This window comes from Mustela nigripes, chromosome 7, assembly GCF_022355385.1.
Source record: "Mustela nigripes isolate SB6536 chromosome 7, MUSNIG.SB6536, whole genome shotgun sequence".
In the NCBI taxonomy this organism is placed as follows: Eukaryota; Metazoa; Chordata; class Mammalia; order Carnivora; family Mustelidae; genus Mustela; species Mustela nigripes.
The window spans coordinates 122,842,324-122,864,600 of NC_081563.1; the positions used below are offsets into that span (position 1 = coordinate 122,842,324).

Here is a 22,277-nt window from a genome sequence, read left to right on the forward strand (position 1 = left end):
TTGTTTTATAATTTGTCCCTCTTGTGACCTGTGTGCTGCTAGGGTCTTTCACTCATCTGCGATAAATTCCTAGAAACAAAATCGCCAAGGACGATGGGTAGGCAAAATTTTTGACACCTGTTGCCAAACTGAACTTCAGAAATATTGTTTAAAAGTACTATTTTATATTCCAAGAAGGAGGAGCAGAACTAAACGCTCATCCTAAAATTCTTGCTTTAAGTATATATATTTTACTTTGTTCTAGAATATCTTTAGTATTTTAGGCTGCCATTTTAGTAAAGTTTATTTCTTTAAAATGAAAAAAGACGGTGGGGACTTTAGAACTAACATTTGAAGATAACGTTTCTCCTTCAGGCCACATGGATGTGATGGGCAATGATACGATCAGTATTTCAATCTTCAGACCCTGGATCCTAGGGGTTTTGAGGAAGTAACCTGGAAGATTCACCTTTTCTAAAACAAACCAAAATATCCAGTTTTACTCAAAATGGGTCGTACTAATTTCTGGGTCCTCCAAACTGGAATCCGCTTTTTTATCACTTTTGCAAAACACAGGGAATACAGTGATTCCAACTAAATATAGTAGATCTAATCTTTCAAAGAATGAGTATAAGGTAGTCAGACAGCTGCTGATGGTCCAGGGAACTGGAATTTCTCAAGTTCCAAAGTAAGTTGCTAAAATGCAAATCACTTCTTTACACACATATGAAAACTATTAAATTCCACAGGGAAACAAATCTTTGTTTTAGCCATAAAACTCAGAAGATGTTTCTAACTTGTGGTCCATCTGACCACAGAGAGCATGGTCCAGCAGCTGGGATTGCCGGTGGCATGTAACAGAACCCTGGTCAGAGTGGTTTAACCAGCTGGAGTTCATTTTGTTCCCAAGGCAAGAAGTCTGGGGCTGGTATAGCTGGCTGAAGAGGTTGCCAGGAATCTAAACGCCACCTAACTGTTTGGTCCACCCTCTCTGCTGGGAGATTTTTATCATCTGGGTTGCAAGATGTCAGGAGAATGGGGAAAAGTCAAAACTGTGAGTAAGCTAGTTATGTCTCTTTGGATTAGAAAACTAATCTGTTTCTGGGGCACTTGGATAGCTCGGTGGGTTAAGCAACTGACTCTTGATTTCCGCTCAGGTCATGATTTCAGGGTTGTGAGACTGAGCCCTGCTTTGGACTCCACACTGGGCGTGAAGCCTACTTATGCTTCTCTATCTCCCTCTGCCCCTCCCCACCACCTGCCCCCCCATGCTCTCTCTCTCTCTCTTTCTCTAAAAGAAAGAAAAAGAAAAAGAAAAATGATCAAATAATCTGTTCCATCTCATTGCCTCAAATAGGGTCTACATGGCCACTCTCTAGCTGCAAGGGAGTCTGGAAATAAGAAATGGGTCTCCCTTGTGTTATGTCCTTCTCTGTTTCTCTCTGCCTTTCCTTTGTGATTTTTTCCCCCTTCTCAGCTCCTTCTTTCAGTGACCATGTTAGGAAATTTAGAAACCAATCTATTTGCTAAGATTATACACCAGACTTCTGTGTTTCTCATTGTAAAATGACATTGACGTGTTTTTATTTTTTATTTTTATTTTGTATTTATTTTTTGACATGTTTTTAAATCTGAATATGTAAAACACAAACCCATTCCTTTTTTTTCTACTATTACAAGTTGACTTTTACTCAAGTACAATTCTGAATCACTTTTTCTTGTCTAGTGCTTTAAAAAAACCATGAAGAACAACTTTTAATGATCTGCTAATCAACAACTCAATTAGATACTTTTTCAATCTCGTTAAAAGTACAGTATTGGAAACTGTGACTTACCAAAGGATCAGTTTCTACTCATTAGAGTCATTCACTTTTTTATTGTGGGTTTTTAAAATTAAGCCTTTTATTTTGACATGATTATAGATTCACATTCATTTGTAAGAAATAATACAGAGAAATAGAGTTTTAGGAATAATACAGGGTTACTATAGTACAATATCATAACAAAGATATTGACAATGGCATTCCTAATGCATTGAAAAATTTCAGCCAGATATCCAACATTTCATAGCTTTTTTTTTAGATATGAAGGGGAGGATACTTTTTCCATTATTAAAGTTAAGGAAACAGTTATTGGGCCCAAAGCAGATATGAGAATCCCTGCCAATTCCTGTTTCTCTTTAAATCTGTCCCCACCTTTTGTCTTCCTAGCACTTCCACAGCTGGGTCCTTTCTTTTTCTTTCTTTCTTTCTTTCTTTTTTTTTTTTTTTTAAAGATTTTATTTATTTATTTGACAGACAGAGATGGCAAGCAGGCAGAGAAGCAGGCAGAGAGAGGAGGAAGCAGACTTTCCACTGAGCAGAGAGCCTGACGTGCGGCTCGATCCCAGGACCCTGGGATCATGACCTGAGCTGAAGGCAGATGCTTTAACCCACTGAGCCACCCAGGTGCCCCAGTTGGGTCGTTTCTTGTTTGAGTAGAATGAAAAAGACAAGGAAGGTCTAATATCTTGCTCCTCAAAAATGTGGTTTTTGAACTATCAACACGGGTATCACCATGGAGCATGTTCAAAAAGCTGGGCCATGAGAGGCCCCTGGGTGGCCTGATGTGTGGGACAACCTGGCTGAGCCCTGAAAACGCTTTGTGAAACAATGAAAAAAGCCAACTACTACAGACCCCATGTTGTATGATTCCATTTATAGGAAATGTCCATTCTAGGCAAAATAGACCCAGAAAGTAGATTAGTGGAAGGAGCATTGGGAAGAGTGAGGGAGAGTGAACGCTAAGAGATGTAGGTTTTGTTGTTGTTGTTTTGGGGGGGGGGTGGGTTGGATAATGAAATGTTCTTTAAAACTGACTGTGGTGATGGTGGCATGTAGTGAAAGTCATTGAATTATATATTGTAAGTGAGCAATTTTTATGGCAAGTGAATGTCTCTACAAAACTGTAAAAAAACAGGGGTGCCTGTGTGGCTCATTCAGTTAAGTGGCTGCCTCTTGCTTGATTTCAGCTGAGGTCCAGATCTCTGGGTCCTGGGATCGAGCCCCGCATCAGGCTCCCTGCTCAGCACGGAGTCTGCTTGAGTATTCTTTCTCTCCCTTGCCCTCTGCCCCTCCTCCCTGCCTCGCTCAACTCTCTTTCTCTCTAAAAAGAAATAAATCTTTAAAAAACTGTAAAAAACACACAAAACAAATAAAAGAAACCTACAAACCTATGTGAGCTAGTCAGCAGTCCAAAGCAGGCATTCCCTGTGTAGGTTCTGTACCACCTTCTGCCACGCCCCACCAAACTTTGAAATCAGAGGCTCTCACCACAGGCTCTGATGCCCAGCACCCCACACCAGTTACGTTCGGTGCTCTGGAGTGGCGCTGGGCATCAGCGGATTGTAAAGCTCCCAAGTGATTCCCAGTGTGCGGCCATGTTTTGGATGGAGAAACTTTTCCCAGGCTTGGCTCTGTGGGCTCTGCTGCCACGTATCTCTGGTCACAGGCTGTGATCTACGTGGAGCCTAAAAGATTTGGCATGAAATTTTGATCAAAGCAATTACCTATATGCTTTTCCAGGGGAGGTTGTCTGAGGCGTAGCAGTCAGAGAAATTGAACTGTCAGAAACTAATATAAGAGTAATAAGGGAATATTTCTTCTTCATTGGACACCCAAGATGAATAGCAGGTAAAATAAAAATTTAAATTAAATTGAATATGTATATGACTTTACTTTTTTGTTAAAGGACTATAACATGAATAATGAACATATTAAAAGGAGACGACCAGACCCTCAATTTCTTTCAATAATGTTAGTGTTGTATATCCTAGCTTGAATAAAACACATTTCATACAACACCTACACAGTTCTGCAATGCATTATGGACGGCCTCTCTGGAGAAATCTTACATGCCTTTCGATTTTGACATAGTGATATGGTAATAATAGAAGTCTTTGGCATATAATTCTGGAGGCATTTTTATAACTTTTAGCTTTACTGATTGAAAGCTACGGCTTACTTCACCTTCACCTGGGTACTCACCTGCAGTCGTTTTGGAGAGGTGAATGGAGTAGAAATGACCCTCTTCTGCTCCCCGTATTGGTGGGATTGTGGTCAAAAGCTAAATGGAAATGTATTTGAAATCGTACTAGTCGGGTTGGAGTTTCAGCTGATTGAAGAGAAACCCAGAAAGGCAGTGGCTTAATAAATGAGTTTATTTTTCTGTCACGTGAAAAGCCACGATGGTGTGGCTGCTTTGTCCTTTTCTAGTGCTCAGGGACTCAGGCTGCTTCGACACTTGCTGCTCCTCCATTTCTAGGAAATTGCTTGTCTTTGTATGATCTAATGTAACCCCCCCCGCTCCCCCACTGTCTGCTGAGGGAGGCAAGCTAGGACAGAGCACAGGTGCCTCTTCCTTCTGCACAGGGAGAGGGACTGGAAGTCGCATACACTTCTGCTCACGTCCTGTGGGTTAGAACGTAAGCATCTTAGCCCTATGTCTACATCTAGCTACAAGATGGGCTAGGAATTGTCATATTTATTTTGGTTGGCCAATTATATGTCCAGCTGATTCCAGGGTTTCTATTACTATATAAAAAAAGAGAAAATGGATATTAGGGCATAACTAGCAGTTTCTGATAAAGGGAGACTTCAGGGCTTGAAATCATTTTGTAAGGGTACCACGAGTCATCTAGTGTCATCTCTCCATCATCAAAGGAGGAAAAGGATCCAGTTAGCTCCCTCCTTTCTCCACTCCCCTCACTGAAAACCTGTTGAGGGCACAGTCTGTGATGTGCCCTTAGGACAATTCCTTAGGACAATTCCATGAAATCGTTGTTATATCTGTGGGCCAACAAAGGGCGGGTGATGTTCCCAAAGTCACACAGCTGGCTGAGATTCTAACTGGAGCATCTAGGTTAGGGAGTTCCTAACTTGCTCTGAGGCAGGAGGAGGACTGGGAAGGGCTTCCCAGATGAGAATGAGGTCGATCTTTAAGGAGACCACAACTGGGGGGTTGGGGGAACATGGGGTTCCAGAAGAGGTACTAAGAGCAGGGGTAGTAAGACAGCAGAGCTAAAAGAACTTCCATAGAGCAGACATCTAGGGTGTGTGTGTGAGAGCAATGGGATATGAAGCAGGACACCCAGATGGCCTTTTAGAAACCCGCTTGAGGAGCCAGGAGGCCATATGGGACCTGGAGAAAAAAACCTGAGCAAGATATGATCTAACAGCTTACCAGCACAAGTGGAAACTTAGGGATGAGGCGACAGATACCAAAGAGGTCAGATTACAGCGCTGATGTAATGCAGGGGTGAGGGAGGAAGAGAATTGCAGGATGCGTAGTAGGATGACCTAGGTCTATGGTGTGGATGACTGGGCTAGGGGTGGTTCCATTCATGAAGAAGGCTTCACTGGTTTGTCTCCAGCTGCAAAAATCATGGTTCCAAACCCCCTCCTGGCAGGACATTATACAATTATACAATTATACATTATACATTATACAATTGAGAAACTCATGGGAAAAATAGGACCAGGGACCGGGGCAGAGGCCAATTTAGGAAAACGCCTATGAATGCCTTTTCTTCTCACAAAATGAAGGCAATAATAGCACCCTGAATAAAGGTGACATCAATGACATTTTTCGCATCTCGAGTCGGTCACATAGCCACGATAGGTACCGTACCATTGAGTCCCATTTAGCGCAGCTCCCTGGAAATCTTCGGTACCGTCCTTCCCTGCCGTTTGAGCGGAATGTGTGCCCATCCGTTTTGCTGCATTGGAGATAATAAGCATATTCAAAGACATCTTCTTTTAGTGTCCAATCCTCTATTCCAATGCTTAAAGAGCTTCTGATTTTATGATTTGGACTAAGTCTGCCTATCTAGCTGAAGAGACTCAGAGGTAACGACTAGTAATTCGTGCGCAAACTTGATCCAGATATCTTTTTTTTTTTAATAAATTAATTTATTTTCAGAAAAACAGTATTCATTATTTTTTGACCACACCCAGTGCTCCATGCAATCCGTGCCCTCTCTCACCCCCCCGCCACTTCAAATATCTTACAGCCACAGTAGAGGCCTATAGAAAGAAGTCCATCTACAAAGGCCAGGATTTGGAGTAAGGGAGGGATTGTCACATTTTGAAGATTGTTCAGAGGACCCTAGCCCGTCCAAGTAGGCATCATTTGTTTGTTCCCCTCTGGTTCCTTGCCCTTCAGGCACCTGCTTCTGTCCCCTTGACTCCAGCTGCGGGCTCAGCCTTAGTGCAGTCCTTCAACAAGGCATTGGGAGATTGCTGGCCTGAGATCCACGTTCTGGGTTTCCACTGCCAATCCTATTACAGCCAAGCTGCCCTTGACTTTACAATCAAGCTCTGATAATGGCTTGTCTGCCTTGTTCCTGAGAAAGAGAGAGAAGAACTCAGGCTCTGCCCTCTGTTGACCTGGGGACCCTGAGTAAGCTGTCCACCACCACAAAGTCTCAGTTTAGGGGGGTCAGGGAGAGCTGTAACTGCAGCATCTCTATTAAGTCAGGGATGAAATCTGCTGGAAGCTTGGGCACAGGGAAGAGTGGGCTCGTCTTGGAGCTGCATTGATGTGGTGAACTCTCTGTTTTTAGTTTCCTTATATGTTCAGCTCAGATAAAACCACCGAAGTTTTCTAAAGGTGCATTTGTTCATACTTCATATAAGACTGAGAAACATACATTTGTCTGTACCCAACAATGAGAAAATCATATGAAATTATATCAATAGACAATTCAGCAAAATAGCGATGTTCATCTCGGTTCCCTGATGGAATGATACATGGTGATAAATACCATATATTTATCTCACCTTCAAAAGGCCCACAGAGGCTGAAAAGTTGCAAAAGTGTGATGCTTCAGTTATGGTTGGAAGCAAATGCTTCAGTGATCCCTGTGCAAGCTCTTCTCTCTTTTTGAATTTATAACTACATCAGTTTGTTCTGGCATGACTACTGCTACCCTTTAAGAAATTTTCTCATAATCGCAGGCAGGAAGAAAATGGTTTCACGTGCCGTGGAAGTAATTGACAAAGTCACGCCAATGCAGGATGGCAGAAAGGAGGTGAAGTGGGGTGGGTGCATGGGGGAACACTCATCCCGAACAAGATGATGCCTGTGGAATGTCCAACATCATACACAGTAGTGGCTCATCTAATCTATAATTAGAATTAATTTTCATGACCCGTTCCTCACTCATTCCCCAATTCAGTACTTACTCTTGTCTCATATTGATAGAAATAGACATCCCCAAGATCCCAAACCCCACATTCTTGACCAATTTCTTAGGAAACCATGCTTCATCTGAATCATAAAGGCTCTGAGAAGTCCCGCAGGAAAGAAAATCATGGATCTTTGTTTAACGCAGTGTTTTCCAATCTTTTTGGACCCCAAATCCATCTATCATGTCTTATTGTTTTGTGATGCACCCCTGGTTAGGTTAGCATTTTCTAGGAGAAGAGTTCTATGGAACATTTGATGGCAAAATAATAATTTTACCATCAGCAGTTCATCAACCTAGGGAATCCTAGGGAATGAGTCATTGTAAACTTTTTACGAGAAAAATTAAGTTCTCTTTTCTTCATCAATCAAATGAAGGTCGCCTGACTTTGTGAATTGTATTTTATGACAGATGAAGTGGCGTAGTCTGACTTGATGGATGGTACTGATTTCCAGCCCTGGAGGTCAAGGGGGGAGGCAAGGTGATGAAACAGCAGGCTGCACGTTGGTCTTGGCATTGCTCTGCAATTATCCTCTCATCATCCTTCACACCTGAACAGAGTTCCAAGGTTCTCAGTCCCATTTACTCTGATTCATCTTCTTTGACCCTAACAACAGCCTTAGGGAGGAGGAAGGTGTTAGGTCCTGAATGTTTGTGTCCTCTCAAAATTCATGTAGTGAAGACTTAACTCCCAGTTTTATGGTATTTGGAAGTGGGGCCTTTGGGATTTAGCTGAGGTCATCAGGGTGCAGCCCTCATGATGCAATTGGTACTCTTAAAAGAAGAGGAAGACAGATCTTGCTCTCTCCCGGTCTACACACTGAGATGAGGCCAAGTGAGCGCACCATGAGAAGACATCCATCTACAAACTAGCAGGAGAACTCTTACCAGGAGCTGAATCTGCTGGCACACTGATCTTGGACTTCCCAGTGTCCAGACCTGTGAGGCAGAGTGTGTGTTAAACCATCCAGCCTATGGTATTTTGTAATAACAGCCAGAGATGACGAAGATAGCCGGGTAGGAAATGGTTGATCGCTTCTTCTACGCAAGGAAGCTGAGATGCCAGGAGAGGAAGCTATGGAAGGTTAAAGAGCTAGAACCAGAACCTAAGTAAGCCCCTTGATTCAGTTGAAGTTGACAAGCATTTATTTAGTACCTACTGTGTGCCAGGTGCTGTGCTAGGTTCTGGGAGTACAGAATGACAAAGTCAGAGACTCCGCGGAGTTTAGAAGGAATAGATGTGAATAAAAGTACAAGAATAGACTCAGAGGGGATGAGACGGTTGGGGGAAAACACAAAGAAAAAGCAGCTTATGAATTGGGTTTTGAAGGATAAATAAGAGTTTTTTCAAGGGACACAAGCAGGGAGAGGCTATTTCTATAATTTTGCTATAGTCTTCCTCCTCTCCACCAACCACACCAGGGGGCTGGGTCTCAGGGGGTGTGGGTTGTGTCTGTGTTGCTGGGTGGGTGTGTTGTATGTGGAGTCTCTGAGATAAAATTCAGAGGATTTCTTCATTCCTTTCTACTTATTTTTGGACAAAATTGGAGGCCTGAGTGCTTTGTGAGAGTCACAACCCATTAAAGCATGATGACGGATGGGGGAAATTCATCAATGTTGGCTGAGAAATTCATCTATGAGGTTAAAGTTTAAAAACTTTAATAAATCAAATCTCGTAAACCTGGGATTGAAAAGCCAGTGAAAGGGACAGATTCTGACTCTGGGCTGTGCACGGTTCCACTTCATTTGGTGAGGGGCAGGCCTTTTCCTTGGGGCTGACTTTGCTGTTCCAAAGTTCCAGCTTCTGGAACTTTCCATCCAAAGCCCCCATTTCCTTGCTTAAAGTGATTATCTTGTTTTCTTGGTAACTCAGGACCAGTATGGAACAATGGTCTGCGAAAACACCCCCTGCAGCGCTTTTTGACAGGGACCTCGTTGGGACAGACCAGCTAACTGTGGCTGGCACTCAGGGAGGCCACTTTTAACAGCAGCCATGGCAGCCGCCACGGCAGCTGGTAGCATCTCCACCTGCCCTTCTGACAACACGGGAGGCCATACAAACTCAGGGTGGCTGGACCAGACAGACCCAGATGGTCCTGGGCCTGAGTGGCATGGCTTTTGTAAGCCTACATGGAAAGGGCCTGATTTTAAGGATGCCTCCTGGGTGGAGTCAGAGAAGGTCCAGACACTGGGAAAATGATCAGTGGATCTAGGGATGAATAAAGGTGATGCGTGCAAGCTTGAGTTGCTCACGGATATTTCTGTTTCTTCCCCCAAGGAGGCAGGAGGGTGGGTAAGAAGAGGTCTGCAGGTACCAGGTGGCATGAGCCGTGATTTGCTTCCCTATGAGTGGAAGGCATTCTGTGACTCGGGGAGGCAGCCAGAGACCAAAGGACTGGTTGAAGCCTGCCAGTGGCCCGGGAAGAACTGCTTTTAATTAAAGCTCTTTCTGTTTCATTGCAGTGGCTAAGAAGTCAACTTCTAAGAATTCCCACCATCTAGCTTGTTAGGACTCTGTCTCGGCTGGCTATAAGAAATGTTTCCTTCCAAGAACCTCTTCCTTTGCAAACTTTGGAAGGGGGGGATTTGTTCCACCTTTGAAAGAAACTGGTCACAATTTGGTCAGACCTTGTCGGCCAGCCTGGATGTGCTGGTTATTCCGTGTTTGTCTCACCCCCCCCCTTCTCTCCCCCTCACAGTCCACCTTGCACACATTTCAATCCTGCTCTGGGCCATGTGAGGCTATGTGACCTGTAGGTTGTACTTTCCGGCTTCTGCTTGGCTTTGGCCAATGAGACGAGATCAGAGGGAGGTGAGGCAGACACCTGGGTCTTTGTGGTCCCTTGGTGTGTGGGTGCCATGGCTTTGATGTTAGCTGCCCCTTTCGTGTCTGTGGCTCATGGGCCATCCCTCCTCCATGGTTCTGTTTCTTACTGGGCTTTACTGCTGCTATACCTGTACCCTCCCCTTCTGTCTTCAGGCCTTGGGTAGTGAGACTTCCTGGGATGCTGGTTGCTGGGTGTCTTTCCATCCTCTTCCCCCTCCCTCCCTTTTGGTTGGCATGAAAGCCACGTAACATATAATGAGCCATTTAGAAGTATACAATTCAGTGGCCTTTAGTGCATTCGCAAGGTGGGGCAAACACCACCTCTCTCTAGTTTCAAAACCTTCTCATCACCAGAAGAATACCCATGAATTAATCACTCCCCATTCCATTCAGCATTTCCCCATCTCCTGGTAACCATGAGTCTGCTTTCGGTCCTTATAGATTTTCCCATTTGGATATTCCATTGGATATGAAAGGAATCTTCTGGTATATGACCTTTTCTGTCCGGTTTCTTTCCCTTTGCATAATGTCTTCAGTATTCACCTACATTGTAGCATGTGTCAGCACCCTGTTTGTTTTTACTGCTGAATAATATTCCATCGTGTAGGGAGACCACAGTCCCTGAATTCTGAGCTCTGTGAACCGGGGGTTGCCAAAATGTAGTCCCCGGACAGGCAGCATCAGCATCCTGTGGAATTTGAGGGGAGAGCAAATTCTCAGGCCCCACCCTATCGGGGAAGCCAGCAACCTAGTTTTTAATAAGTCCTCCAGGTTTTTCTGATGGTGTTTCTGAGCCCTGCTGCTGTAAATGGTCTCTTTACTGAGGTCTTCATTTGAATGGTCTGGGGGTGCGTCCATGTCCTGGGGAGACCCTGACTGATAGACTCTTCTCCCTCAGCTGGGGTCACTGGCAGCATTCCTTATGTTTGGTTCTGGGGACCTCCTGAGCATGGCAATGAGGTATCAACAACCTCGGTCTTAGAAGTAGACTTGAGCCACTTGGATTTCCTCTTCCTGTTGGGTGTGTTCAGGGGGCCCATGGGCCTCTGTTTGCCCAAGACCAGCCCCTCCAGGTGGTAAGCTGTAGGCATTGCTCTGGGGATTCCCTTGTTTTCAGGGCCCAGAAGCACAAGCCAGAGCCAACCATATGGCCAGATGCTGGACTTGATGCCTGGAGAGGGAAGACCCTCCTTCCCTAGAGACCAAAAGGAGGCTGGAGTGGGAGGATGGAGGTCAGGGTTTCTGCCTGGTCAGAAAAACTACCCTGAAGAAAACTGCTCTTATGCGATGGGCAACAATTCACAGAGAAACCACCTCCTCTGCTCATGCATTTTGGAGTAACCGTGGCCCCAGCTCTATCAGAGCTGAGGCTGAAACATCATAGACTTGCAGAAATAAGGATCCAAGACCATTCTACACTCTCTTGTACTCATCTCCACTGAGGTAGATTTCAGGAGTCTCCTGCAAAAGAAAGTGAACATGGTTCACATTTGGGGTTCAAGTGCATCGAATGATCCTGAGGCAGGACCATCAGAAGCTGAATTTTCCCAGCAGGGACATCTGGTCTCCTGGGAGAGAACTCATCATGGGAGGAGAAAGCACAGAGCAAATGTGGTAGTCTCTGCCATAGGACAGGGAACTGGGGACCTCAGTCCCAACACTCTCCCAATCACACTGTGAGCATGTATGTTTTCTGGAAGAGGAGAAGGCTATGCGTGTAAAAAAAACATACTTAGAAGAATGCTAGCCCCTCAGAGTCCAACTGACTCTGGTGTGGGATACCAATAAGAGGAGGGAATAAAGAAAGAGAAAGAGTGTCCCTGCTGGCAGGTTGAAGGAGGGGCACCCATGAAACCCGAAACATCAGAGAAATCTGGGGTCATGTCTGCAGCAGGCAAATGTGACCTGAGCGTCATTCAAGTCAGTGTCTAGGCTAAAGCCAGGGGGCAGAAGGGGCAGGTGGGGATCTAGGATGACATGGGACTTTTTGTGAGATGCTCCTTGGGAAGTGTCCAAGAGGGATGTCATTGTGTGTGTATGTTTGTGTGTGTGTGTGTGTGTGTGTGTGTGTGTGTGTAAGGGTGGGGATAAGGGCCTGATTTCATATAGGGGAGGACAGTGGAATTCTGAGTTTGCTGCTACAGTGACCTCCTTTGTACCCTCCAAATGTGGAGGAGTGGAGAGCATTTGAATTACACATGAAATAATATATAACCTCACTAGAAATCAATGAAATGCAGGTTAAAGCAAGTGTGAGATGTTTGTACATTGGACTGGCAAATAGTAAAAGAATCATGTATTAATTAAAGTAATGCCACCTGCTGTAACAAACACACCAAACACCTCTCATGGCTCAGAAATTAGTTTCAGTTCTGGGTGTCACAAAGACCAGAATGGGCATTCCCAGTGGGTGGGGAGTTCTTCTTTTTTTTTTTTTTTTTTTTTTTTTTTTTGATTTTTATTTATTTATTTGTCAGAGAGCGAGCATAGGCAGACAGAGTGGAAGGCAGAGTCAGGGAGAAGCAGGCTCCCCGCGGAGCAAGGAGCCCGATGTGGGACTCGATCCCAGGACGCTGGGATCATGACCTGAGCCGAAGGCAGCTGCTTAACCAACTGAGCCACCCAGGCGTCCCGGGGAGTTCTTCTTTAACAAACAATTCGGGGAGCCCAGGTTCCTTTCATCTTGAGGTTCTTCCTTCTTCAACTTACGACCTCTGTGATCACTGGGAATTACTTTCCTTTGAGACACCTGGAGAAGAGAAAGTGTGCGGAGAATAGTCCGTGTGAGGAGTTCATGGGCTGAGCTGGAAATGATGCGCGTCTCTTGCTCCCACTTTACCGGCTAGAAGGTAGTGTGGAAGTGCCAAGGAATTAGCAGCCCTTAGGAGAGCCCTCACCCATGACTCAGAGTTGCTGGATGAATATCCCAGCCCCCTTGCTCCTTGGGCAGGACAGCTCTGTTATCTGCACTTGTCCAAAGGGGCTTCTGGAGCTCCCCGGTGGGACTGTGATCCAGTTGCCCAGAGTGGAAACTTGCCTTAAGACACACTGTCCAGTAGCCCCCGGTCCTGATTTCCTTCTTAGCGCCTCTGCCCCTAGCACATTCCTTGCACTTGAATCCTTACCTCAGGGTCAGCTTCTGGGGGACTCCAACCAAGACCTCAGGTAATTGGCCATTCTTTCAGGATATGGGTAAGAGATCTTAGGAGTCAGATAACACTCATGCTCTTGCAACCCTGAACTGATGGAAGAAGGTGGTCTTTGGGGTAAACTGGGTTAACAATGGAGTTTAATCCTGTTAAATAACTGTCTGCTCCTAGCTTCTTGGCGAAGGCAACCACATGGCCCTGTTTGGGATTCACCTTGAACGTGTGTCTAATTTTGCTTGTTCTGGGTTGCTACCATAGTAACAAGAGTAATTAACTTTAATTACTACATCTCTCTGTTTTTGCTCACCCCCTCCTTCCACTCCAGTTCATTCTGAACTTGCTTTGAAGAATTTTAGTGAAGCAGTCAGAACTCCTAACTACCTTCACTGGCACATTGATAATATCCCCTTTCTGATTTTTTTCAGGCTACATCATCCTGTTGTACGTGCATCTATTTCTTTGGTGATAAATCATGTATTTATTGCAGCTTAGGCCTTTCAAAAGGGTTCAGCAATTAGCAAACACAGAAGTGATAGCATCTGGGGCAGCGTTTGGTCTCCCCCTCCTTGTCAACTCAGAACATCTGTTTGGCCAATGGGGGCCCCTTGGTTTATTGCTGCCATTAGGAACCGTCAGCCAGAAGAACTGAGACCCGCATTTCCCACGGAGGTGTTGCATCTTAAACACCTACGTTTCCTACAAACAGTTCAGTCTTCCTTCACATTTTTTTTTTTAAAGATTTTATTTATTTATTTTACAGAGAGAGATCACAAGTAGGCAGAGAGGCAGGCAGAGAGAGAGAGAGGAGGAAGCAGGCTCCTGCTGAGCAGAGAGCCCGATGCGGGACTCGATCCCAGGACCCTGAGATCATGACCTGAGCCGAAGGCAGCGGCTTAACCCACTGAGCCACCCAGGCGCCCTTCCTTCACATTTTTTGAAGAAGAAGATTCTCAGTTTGTGTTCCTAAGTGTGCATTGAGTTCTAGGAGTCATTCAATAGGCAAATGATGGTCTTTTTTAAAAAAGATTTTATTTATTTATCTGAAAGAGAACACAACAGGGGATGGGAGGGGCTGATGGAGAGGGATAAGCAGACTTGTGCTGAGCACAGAACCCGATGCGGGGCTTGATCCCAGGACCTTGAGATCATAACCTGAGCCAAAGGTAGATGCTTAACCATCTGAGCCACCCAGGCGCCCCAGTGATGGTCCTTCTGGATAGACACCTCCCACCAAAAAGAAATAGACATGATAAATTACAGCAGGTTCTCCTGGTACTCTCCTCCTGCTACAGACCCTCAGCCTACTTGATTTCAGAGCTGTTGGGGTTCCATGCTGGTCCATTTGTATCATGGAAGAGAGTTCTATGTTAGTACATCCATACCATGGAATATGATGCGAGTTAAAGATATAGGTAAGTCTGCTCGTCCACCCGTTAGCATCTGACCACGTGATAGGCTCTTGGAGATAAAAATGAGTCAGGCATCATGCCTCATATGGTGTAGTTACAGTCTCATGGGGGTTGATGAACACAGAAAAGGATAATTAAAATATACTCTGACAAGTTCAAGGGTATATAGGAATTACGGCATGTTGGGATGATGGGCACATTTTGGGCAGACAGCCCAGATCACAGTATGTAAGTTGTGGCAAATATCATCAGAGACCAGACCCGAAGTGTTAAAAGATTCAGCCTCAGAGGAGACAAATGAGCTGCCTGTTGTCCATGGGGCTTTTAGCTTCAAGAGACCTTCAGCTGGTCTGAACTTCGCTTGGCTCCTCTCCACAGAATCTCTGCGAGGTCATCATCCAGCCTTGCTTGGTGTCCCCTAGCGCGGTGTATGGTGATGGTGTGTCCTCTGACTGGAGAGGACATATAGGATAAAGCACTTCCTTGTGACTTTGCCCCGGGACTCTGGGTTCTCCTAAGTGCACCTGCTTCTTCCACATAGAAACCCTTGGTATTTGGGCTGGCACGTTGCCCCTTTAGAATGAATAAACCCTGGTTTCTTGAGCAGTTTATCAAATGACATTTTGCAGGGCATTCAATTCTTCCTCCTACATATCTCTTGAGTCTGGTTTCTTAACTTCACCTCCATAGTGCATTCGTGTAGAAAATAAGACAAAAGCCATCTGGCCTTTATTATCAGTCCCTTGGTTTTGGACTTCCCGCTTCTCTGGCTTAGACAAATACGGCCGTCTCCTAACTGGCCTCCCAGCTTCCTTTTTACTATAGGCAGAGCGATTCTTCCAAAAGGAAACAGGAATATACCATTTCCCTGTTTAAAATCAGTCAGTGAGGGGCATGTGGGTGGCTCAGTCAGCTGAGTGGCTGCCTTCGGCTCAGGTCATGATTTCAGGGTCTTGGGATCGAGACCTGCATCCGGCTCCCTGCTCAGCAGGGAGTCTGCTTCTCCTTTTGCCCCTCCCTTTCCCCCTGCTTGTGCTCTCTCTCTTTATTATAAACAAACAAACAAATAAATAAATAAATAAAATCTTTATTTTAAAAAACCAGTCGGTGGATTCCTGTGGTTTTCACATTAAATACTGAAAACCTAAACTGGCTCTCAGTGTTTGCAGTGTGGGTCCTCTCCAGTCACACTTCTCAGTGCTCCTTCCAGCAGCAAACATGGTGGCCATTTAGCAAGTATTTTAGCATCTTGATCATGCCATCATGCACAAAGATGTGTCCCTTCCAGATAGCTTCTGCTCCCTTTTTCAGGTCTGAGTTTATAATAATTTCCTCTGGCAAGCCTTTACCGAGAGGACCCTCTCTCTTCAGGTTAGAGGTCTATGGCAAACACTTTTTCTTTTTTTAGTAAGAAAACTTGCATATACTTAAGTGGACCCATTTTAAGAATATAGCCGTTCAGGTAAAGTGGTAATATATCCGCAGCACCTCAAAGGCCCCCATATGTTTCCTTTAGAAGCTATTTTTCAAAAGCACCTGCCATTCTGACTTTGATCACCATGGATGAATATTGCTTTATTTTGAACTTCATATAAATGGAAGCATGCTTCTTGTAGGTGGATGAAGGTAGATGAAGCATTCCGTCTTGTAGGTGGCTCCTGTGCTCATCTATGTTGTTGAATGGGATGGTAGCTCATTCTTTTGTTTTTTTTCTCTGTGTTACTCCTTTATATGACCCATTGTATGAATATGCCACCATTGTTGGATCTAGTCTACTCTTTGTGGGCATTTGAATTATGTCCAGTTTTTGTTTGTTATGAATATCGCTGCCATGAACAATTAGCATCTCTTGCTAAATTTATGCATCAATTTTTAAAAATTTTTATTTTATTTTTACTTTTTAAAGATTTTATTTATTTATTTGACAGATGGAGATCACAAGTAGGCAGAGAAGCAGGCAGAGAGAGAGGAGGAAGCAGGCTCCCCACTGAGCAGAAAGCCCGATGCGGGGCTTGATCCCAGGACCCTGGGATCATGACCCGAGCTGAAGGCAGAGGCCCCAACCCACTGAGCCACCTAGGCGCCCCTTAATTTTTATTTTTAAATTTTTATTTTTTTATTAACATATAATGTATTGTTAGGGGTACAGGTCTGTGAATCATCAGGCTTACACACTTCACCACACTCACCATAGCACATACCCTCCCCAATGTCCGTAATATGCATCCACTTTTTCTTATCTGTATATATTCTTATATCTTTCCTAAGTATATTCTTATATATTTCTTTCTTATATTTTTATTTTTTCAAAATATTTTCTGGCCGCTTCTTTCTGGGCTTTTCCGAATTAGACCCATTCTGGGAGGAGGATGTTAGTTTCCACCAGTCACCAGGGCTGGCCCTATGACCTGTTTTGTCCAATGAAATGGGATAGAATATATGCCACTTCTGATTAGAAGCTTTAAGAGCCACTGCATGGTTTTGCTACTGTGCTTTTCCCTCTGATAATGTGATTGGCAGAGAGACTGATCTTCCATTCTGGGTCCTAGAATAAAGGGCAGGTAGAACAGAGAGCCACTGTTAGCCCACAATGGACATCAATGAGAGTGTGAAGTAAACCTTTACAGTTATAAGCAGTTGGCACCTAGGGATTGTTTGTTACTACAGCAAAATATAGCCTAAGCTGACTGATACAATGCCTCTCCTGCTCCGTCAGCACCTTATGAATTAAAAATGGGATACATTCTAATGAGGCATTGTTTAACTTTCTCCCATTTGCACCTTTCTTTCACACCCAGTCAGTAAGAGTGGAGACTCTGCATGTCTTTTTTAAAAAAAATTTTAAAAAGATTTTTATTTATTTATTTGACAGACAGAAATCACAAGTAGGCAGAGAGAGAGATTGGAGGAAGCAGGCTCCCCAAAGAGCAGACAGCCCGATGCAGGGCTCGATCCCAGGACCGTGGGATCATGACCCAAGCTGAAGGCAGAGGCTTTATCCCACTGAGCCACCCAGGTGCCCCTGCATGTCTTGATCATTATTGTAAACCCTGCACCTAGTACTCTGATGAACAAAGAGTGGGTTTACAGTACATATTCACTCAATGGGAATAGCTTTTAACTTTTTGTTAATGGGAAAGTAAATTTTCCTAGGTGTTCTTGCCATTGTGGGAGGCCTGAAATAGAGTACCTTTTCCAAGTGTGGTCTGATTAACGAGTTTAAGATAATAGGTCTAACCTCCTTTCCTGTGAACATGCTACTCCTAATAATATGGCTAAGTGGCTTTAGCCTGTACGATAGTGATATCCCACTGTTGGTTCATACTGACTTCACCGTTGACTCCAATTCTAGAATTTCTTCTATAGCAGTGCAGCTAAGACAGTTTCCCCATCCTGCATTTGGGCAGATACCCCTGATAAACTTATTGATCTTTATTCACTCTGTCAGTAAGCTTACTTCCTCATTTTTCCCTGGGGCTCGAGCTTACTTGTTTGTTTATTTATTTTAACCATACCTTCCTCACTGTTTTCTCATTTTCTGTATCTGGTTGTTCTATCTCACCCTGTCCTCCAGCAACACCAAATCACTCCATTTCAAATCTTATCACTAACCTCTGTCCACTTCTGATTGATGTGGGCATTTATCAGCTCCTAGCAAACTGAAATTCATTGTTTTGGAGTGTAGAGGTGGTGGAGTAAGAAAGAGCTTGGTAAAAAATTAGCTCTTGCTATTTTGGGCACCTGCTATTGTAATTTTTCTTTTTTTTAAAGATTTTATTTATTCATTTGGGAGAGAGAGTGTGAGAGTGGGCACACAGGCAGGCGGAGCAGCAGAGGCAGAGGGAAAAGCAGGCTCCCCACTGAGCAGGGACCCGATGAGGAACTCAGTCTCAGGACCCCAGGATCATGGCCTGAGCCTAAGGCAGATGCTTAACCAACTGAGCCACCCAGGCGCCCCTGCTATTGTAACTTACGATTCAGGGATCTACTTGAACACTGTATTTTCCTATTGATTCGTAGATGTTCTTTACATAGTCTTGGTATTAATTCTTGGCTGGCCGTATGCATCATAAACAGCTGATCTCACTTTGTCTAGTCTCTTCATTTTTGTTTATAGTATCTTTTTTTTTTCACAGAGAAGGTTTTAACTTTAATTTGTCAATCTTTCCTTTATGGCTTATGCGTTTTAATCTCTTATTTAAGAAATTCTTACCAACCATGAGTTCACAAAGAAAATGTCCACTTTCTTCTAAAAATACTTTTTCACATTTAGGTCCTTGATCCACTTGCAATTTTTAAAAATTATACATGACATAAATGCAAAGGTTTAATTTTCATTTTTATTTCTGCACGCAGACGTCAAACTGTTCCCAAACTGTCGAATGGCTGTATCAATATGCAATGTTCTCATATACTTTGTTCACATACATGGGTAGGTCTGCTTTTCTCTCTCTGTTCTGTTCCAGGGGACTAAGGTTTTATTCCTGCCCCAATACAATTTACTGCCCCAGTTACTCTCCGTTCATCATATCTTTCCCTATCTTTTAAGATAAACTACTTCCCTCACTTCTTCCTTCTCTGAATTGCCTTGGCTAGTCTTAGCTAACTGTTCTTAACATGTGAATTTTGGAATTAGCAGAAGTTCCATGAAAAGCTCTACTTGGATTTTGATTAGAACCGTTTGGAATTTATGAATTAGTTTGTGGAGAACTGGCATCCTTACGGTATGTCTTCCTTCCTATTCATAATAGAACCTGCCATTTAGTCAGACCTTCACAATGGGTTGTAATAGGTTTTGTAATTTTCTTCATAAAGTTTCCCACTTCTTGGTTTACAGTTACTCCCAGTTACCTTATGATTTTTGACTCACATGACGACTATTTTTTTTTTTAAATTCTATATACATTTTCTAATTTGGCTGTATTTAGTGTATAAAAATAACTTGGGATTTTAAAAATTTTGAATTTCTTTTATTTTTTCAGGGTTCCAAGATTCATTGTTCATGCACCACACCCAGTGCTCCATGCAATCTGTGCCCTCCTTAATACCCACCACCAGGCTCACCACCCCCAAACCCTCAGATTGTTTCTCAGACTCCACCATCTCTCATGGTTCATTTCCCCCTCCCGATTTCCCCCAATTCACTTCTCTCCATCTCCTAATGTCCTCCATGATATTCCTTATGGTCCAGAAATCAGTTGCTTTCTTATACACGAACATGGAAAATATAGAAAGGGGAATTAGAGAATTGATTCCATTTACTATAGCACCAAGAACCATAAGATTCCTGGGAATAAACCTAAACAAAGAGGTAAAGGATCTGTACTCGAGGAACTACAGAACACTCATGAAAGAACTTGAAGAAGACACAAAAAGATGGAAAAGCATTCCATGCTCATGGATCAGAAGAATAAACATTGTTAAAATGTCTATACTGCCTAGAGCCATCTATACTTTCAATGCTGTCCTGATCAAAATTCCACTGGCATTTTTCAAAGAGCTGGGACAAAAAAATCCTAAAATTTGTATGGAATGAGAAGGGACACTGAATTGCTAAGGAAATGTTGAAAAAGAAAAACAAAACTAGGGGTATCATGTTACCCGATTTCAAGCTTTACTGCAAAGCTGTGATCACCAGGATAGCAGAAGAACAGACATATAGACCAGTGGAACAGGGTAGAAAGCCCAGATACGGACCCGCAACTCTATGGTTAAATAGTCTTTGACAAAGCAGGACAAAATATCCAGTGGAAAAAATTTTGAATTTAAATGAAGCCACTGAACTCAAATATCTCATTAGTTTTAGTAGTTTTTAGATTTTCTGGGATTTTCAGAGCAGCAATCAAATTGTAGGCAAAGCATGACAATAATGACAACTTTTGCTTTCCAAACCTTGTGCCACATACTGCTGTTTACTTGCCTACTGAAGTGACAAAAACCTTCAGAAGAACAGAAGGGGAAATACCAGGCATTTGCATGTTGTTGCTAATTTTAATGGAAATTTCCTTGACATTTAACCATGAAGTATTATGTTTATTATGGCTTTTATTATCATTATTTTAGGTATATATTTAGGTTTAAAAAAACCCTATTTCTCATTTGCTTAAACTGTGCGAATGTTGAGTTTTATTGAATACTTTTTCTGCAACTATTGAGATAATAATATAGTTTTATCTCCTAACATACCAATGTGGTGCATCACTTCATCAAGTTTTCTGACTTTTAACCACTCTATTTTTTTTTTAAAAGATTTTTATTTATTCATTTGACAGAGAGAAATTACAAGTAGACAGAGTGGCAGACAGAGAGGAGGAAGCAAGTTCCCTACCAAGCAGAGAGCCCAATGTGGGGCTCGATCCCAAGACCCTGGGATCATGGCCTGAGCCAAAGGCAGAGACTTTAACTCACTGAGCCACCCAGGGGCCCCATAACCACTCTTGCATAAACAACTTGGCATAAGTTCTATTTGAGCATGTTTTGTAATTTTTTAAAAAATTAGATTCGATTGACTTTTGTTTAAGACATTCAGGTTAATATTTATAAAGGGAAATTGGTCTATAATTTGCCCATGCTATCTGTGGAGGATTGTGTTCTTGTTAACCATGCTTGGACTCTACCTACCCTGTAAGAGGATTACATGTTTTCAGTGTGAATGTGTTGCACCCTTGTAGCTGGAACTTCCCTGCAAAATGAGCCTTTTTCTTGCAGGGGACATGCCTTCAGCCTGTGCCCCTGAACGTGAAAACACGTGGAACAGAGATGCAGACTAGGGCATGGCTCAGCTGACCTAGAGGTCACATGCAATATGAATTCAGAATAAATCTTTTTCTTTATAAGTCACAGAGAGTTTTGGATTTTCTCTGCATTAGTAAAGCTGACTAATTAATTATCCATATCTGGTTTTAGAATCAAGGCTAATCTAACTTCATAAAATTGGCTAGTACCCTTCTTTTCTCTTCCCTAAAAGAGTTTGTATAATACAGAAATATTTTGTTCCATGAATGCTGGTAAAATTCAATTATAAAACTGTCTGGGCCTGGTATTTCTTTTGGGATGTAGAAGAATTTTGACAAATGATTCCATTTTAAAAATAGTTATTGATATAATCCAGGTTTTCCATTTTTTTGTGTGTCAATCTTGATGTTTTTTATTTTTATAGAAAATTTCTCATTGTATTTATGTCTTATGTCAACATATAGTTGCTTATAACAATCTCATGATTAAAAAACAAACCTTTTCTGTGTTTTAATTATGATCAAATGAGAATATTATTTATGCCTTATCTCTTTTTTGATTAATCTTTTAATAAGTTTGCCTACGTAATTAGTATTTTCAGAGAACCAGTTTGTTCTTTGTCAAAACTTTCTGTCAAGATTGTCAAAAACTTTTTGTCAAAACTTTTTTTTTCTATATCATTAATTTTTGCTTTTATTTTTATTTTCTTCTGTTCTGCTTTTTAAAAAAGTTTTCCTTCTGGCTTTAAAAGTGAATGCATAATTCATTTATTCTCCATATTACATATACTAGAGCATTATAGCATTAGCTGCAAAGAGCAGAGACCCAAAATAACAGTAGCTTAAATAAAATGATAGTTAATTTTTCTCACACATGAAAATTTAGAAGGTAGGAAATTCAGGGCTGGCATGGTAACTGTGCTTTGCAAAAGCCTCTGGGACTCAAGAGCATTC

The 22,277-nt window shown here is 42.8% G+C and overlaps 1 long non-coding RNA gene across 2 annotated transcripts in view; it reads left to right on the plus strand.

Annotated features, from left to right (window-relative positions):
• LOC132022758 (uncharacterized) overlaps window positions 1-22,277 on the plus strand; it is a 103,112-nt gene that overhangs the window by 79,176 nt on the left and 1,659 nt on the right. The gene's annotated exons all lie outside the window — the stretch shown is intronic.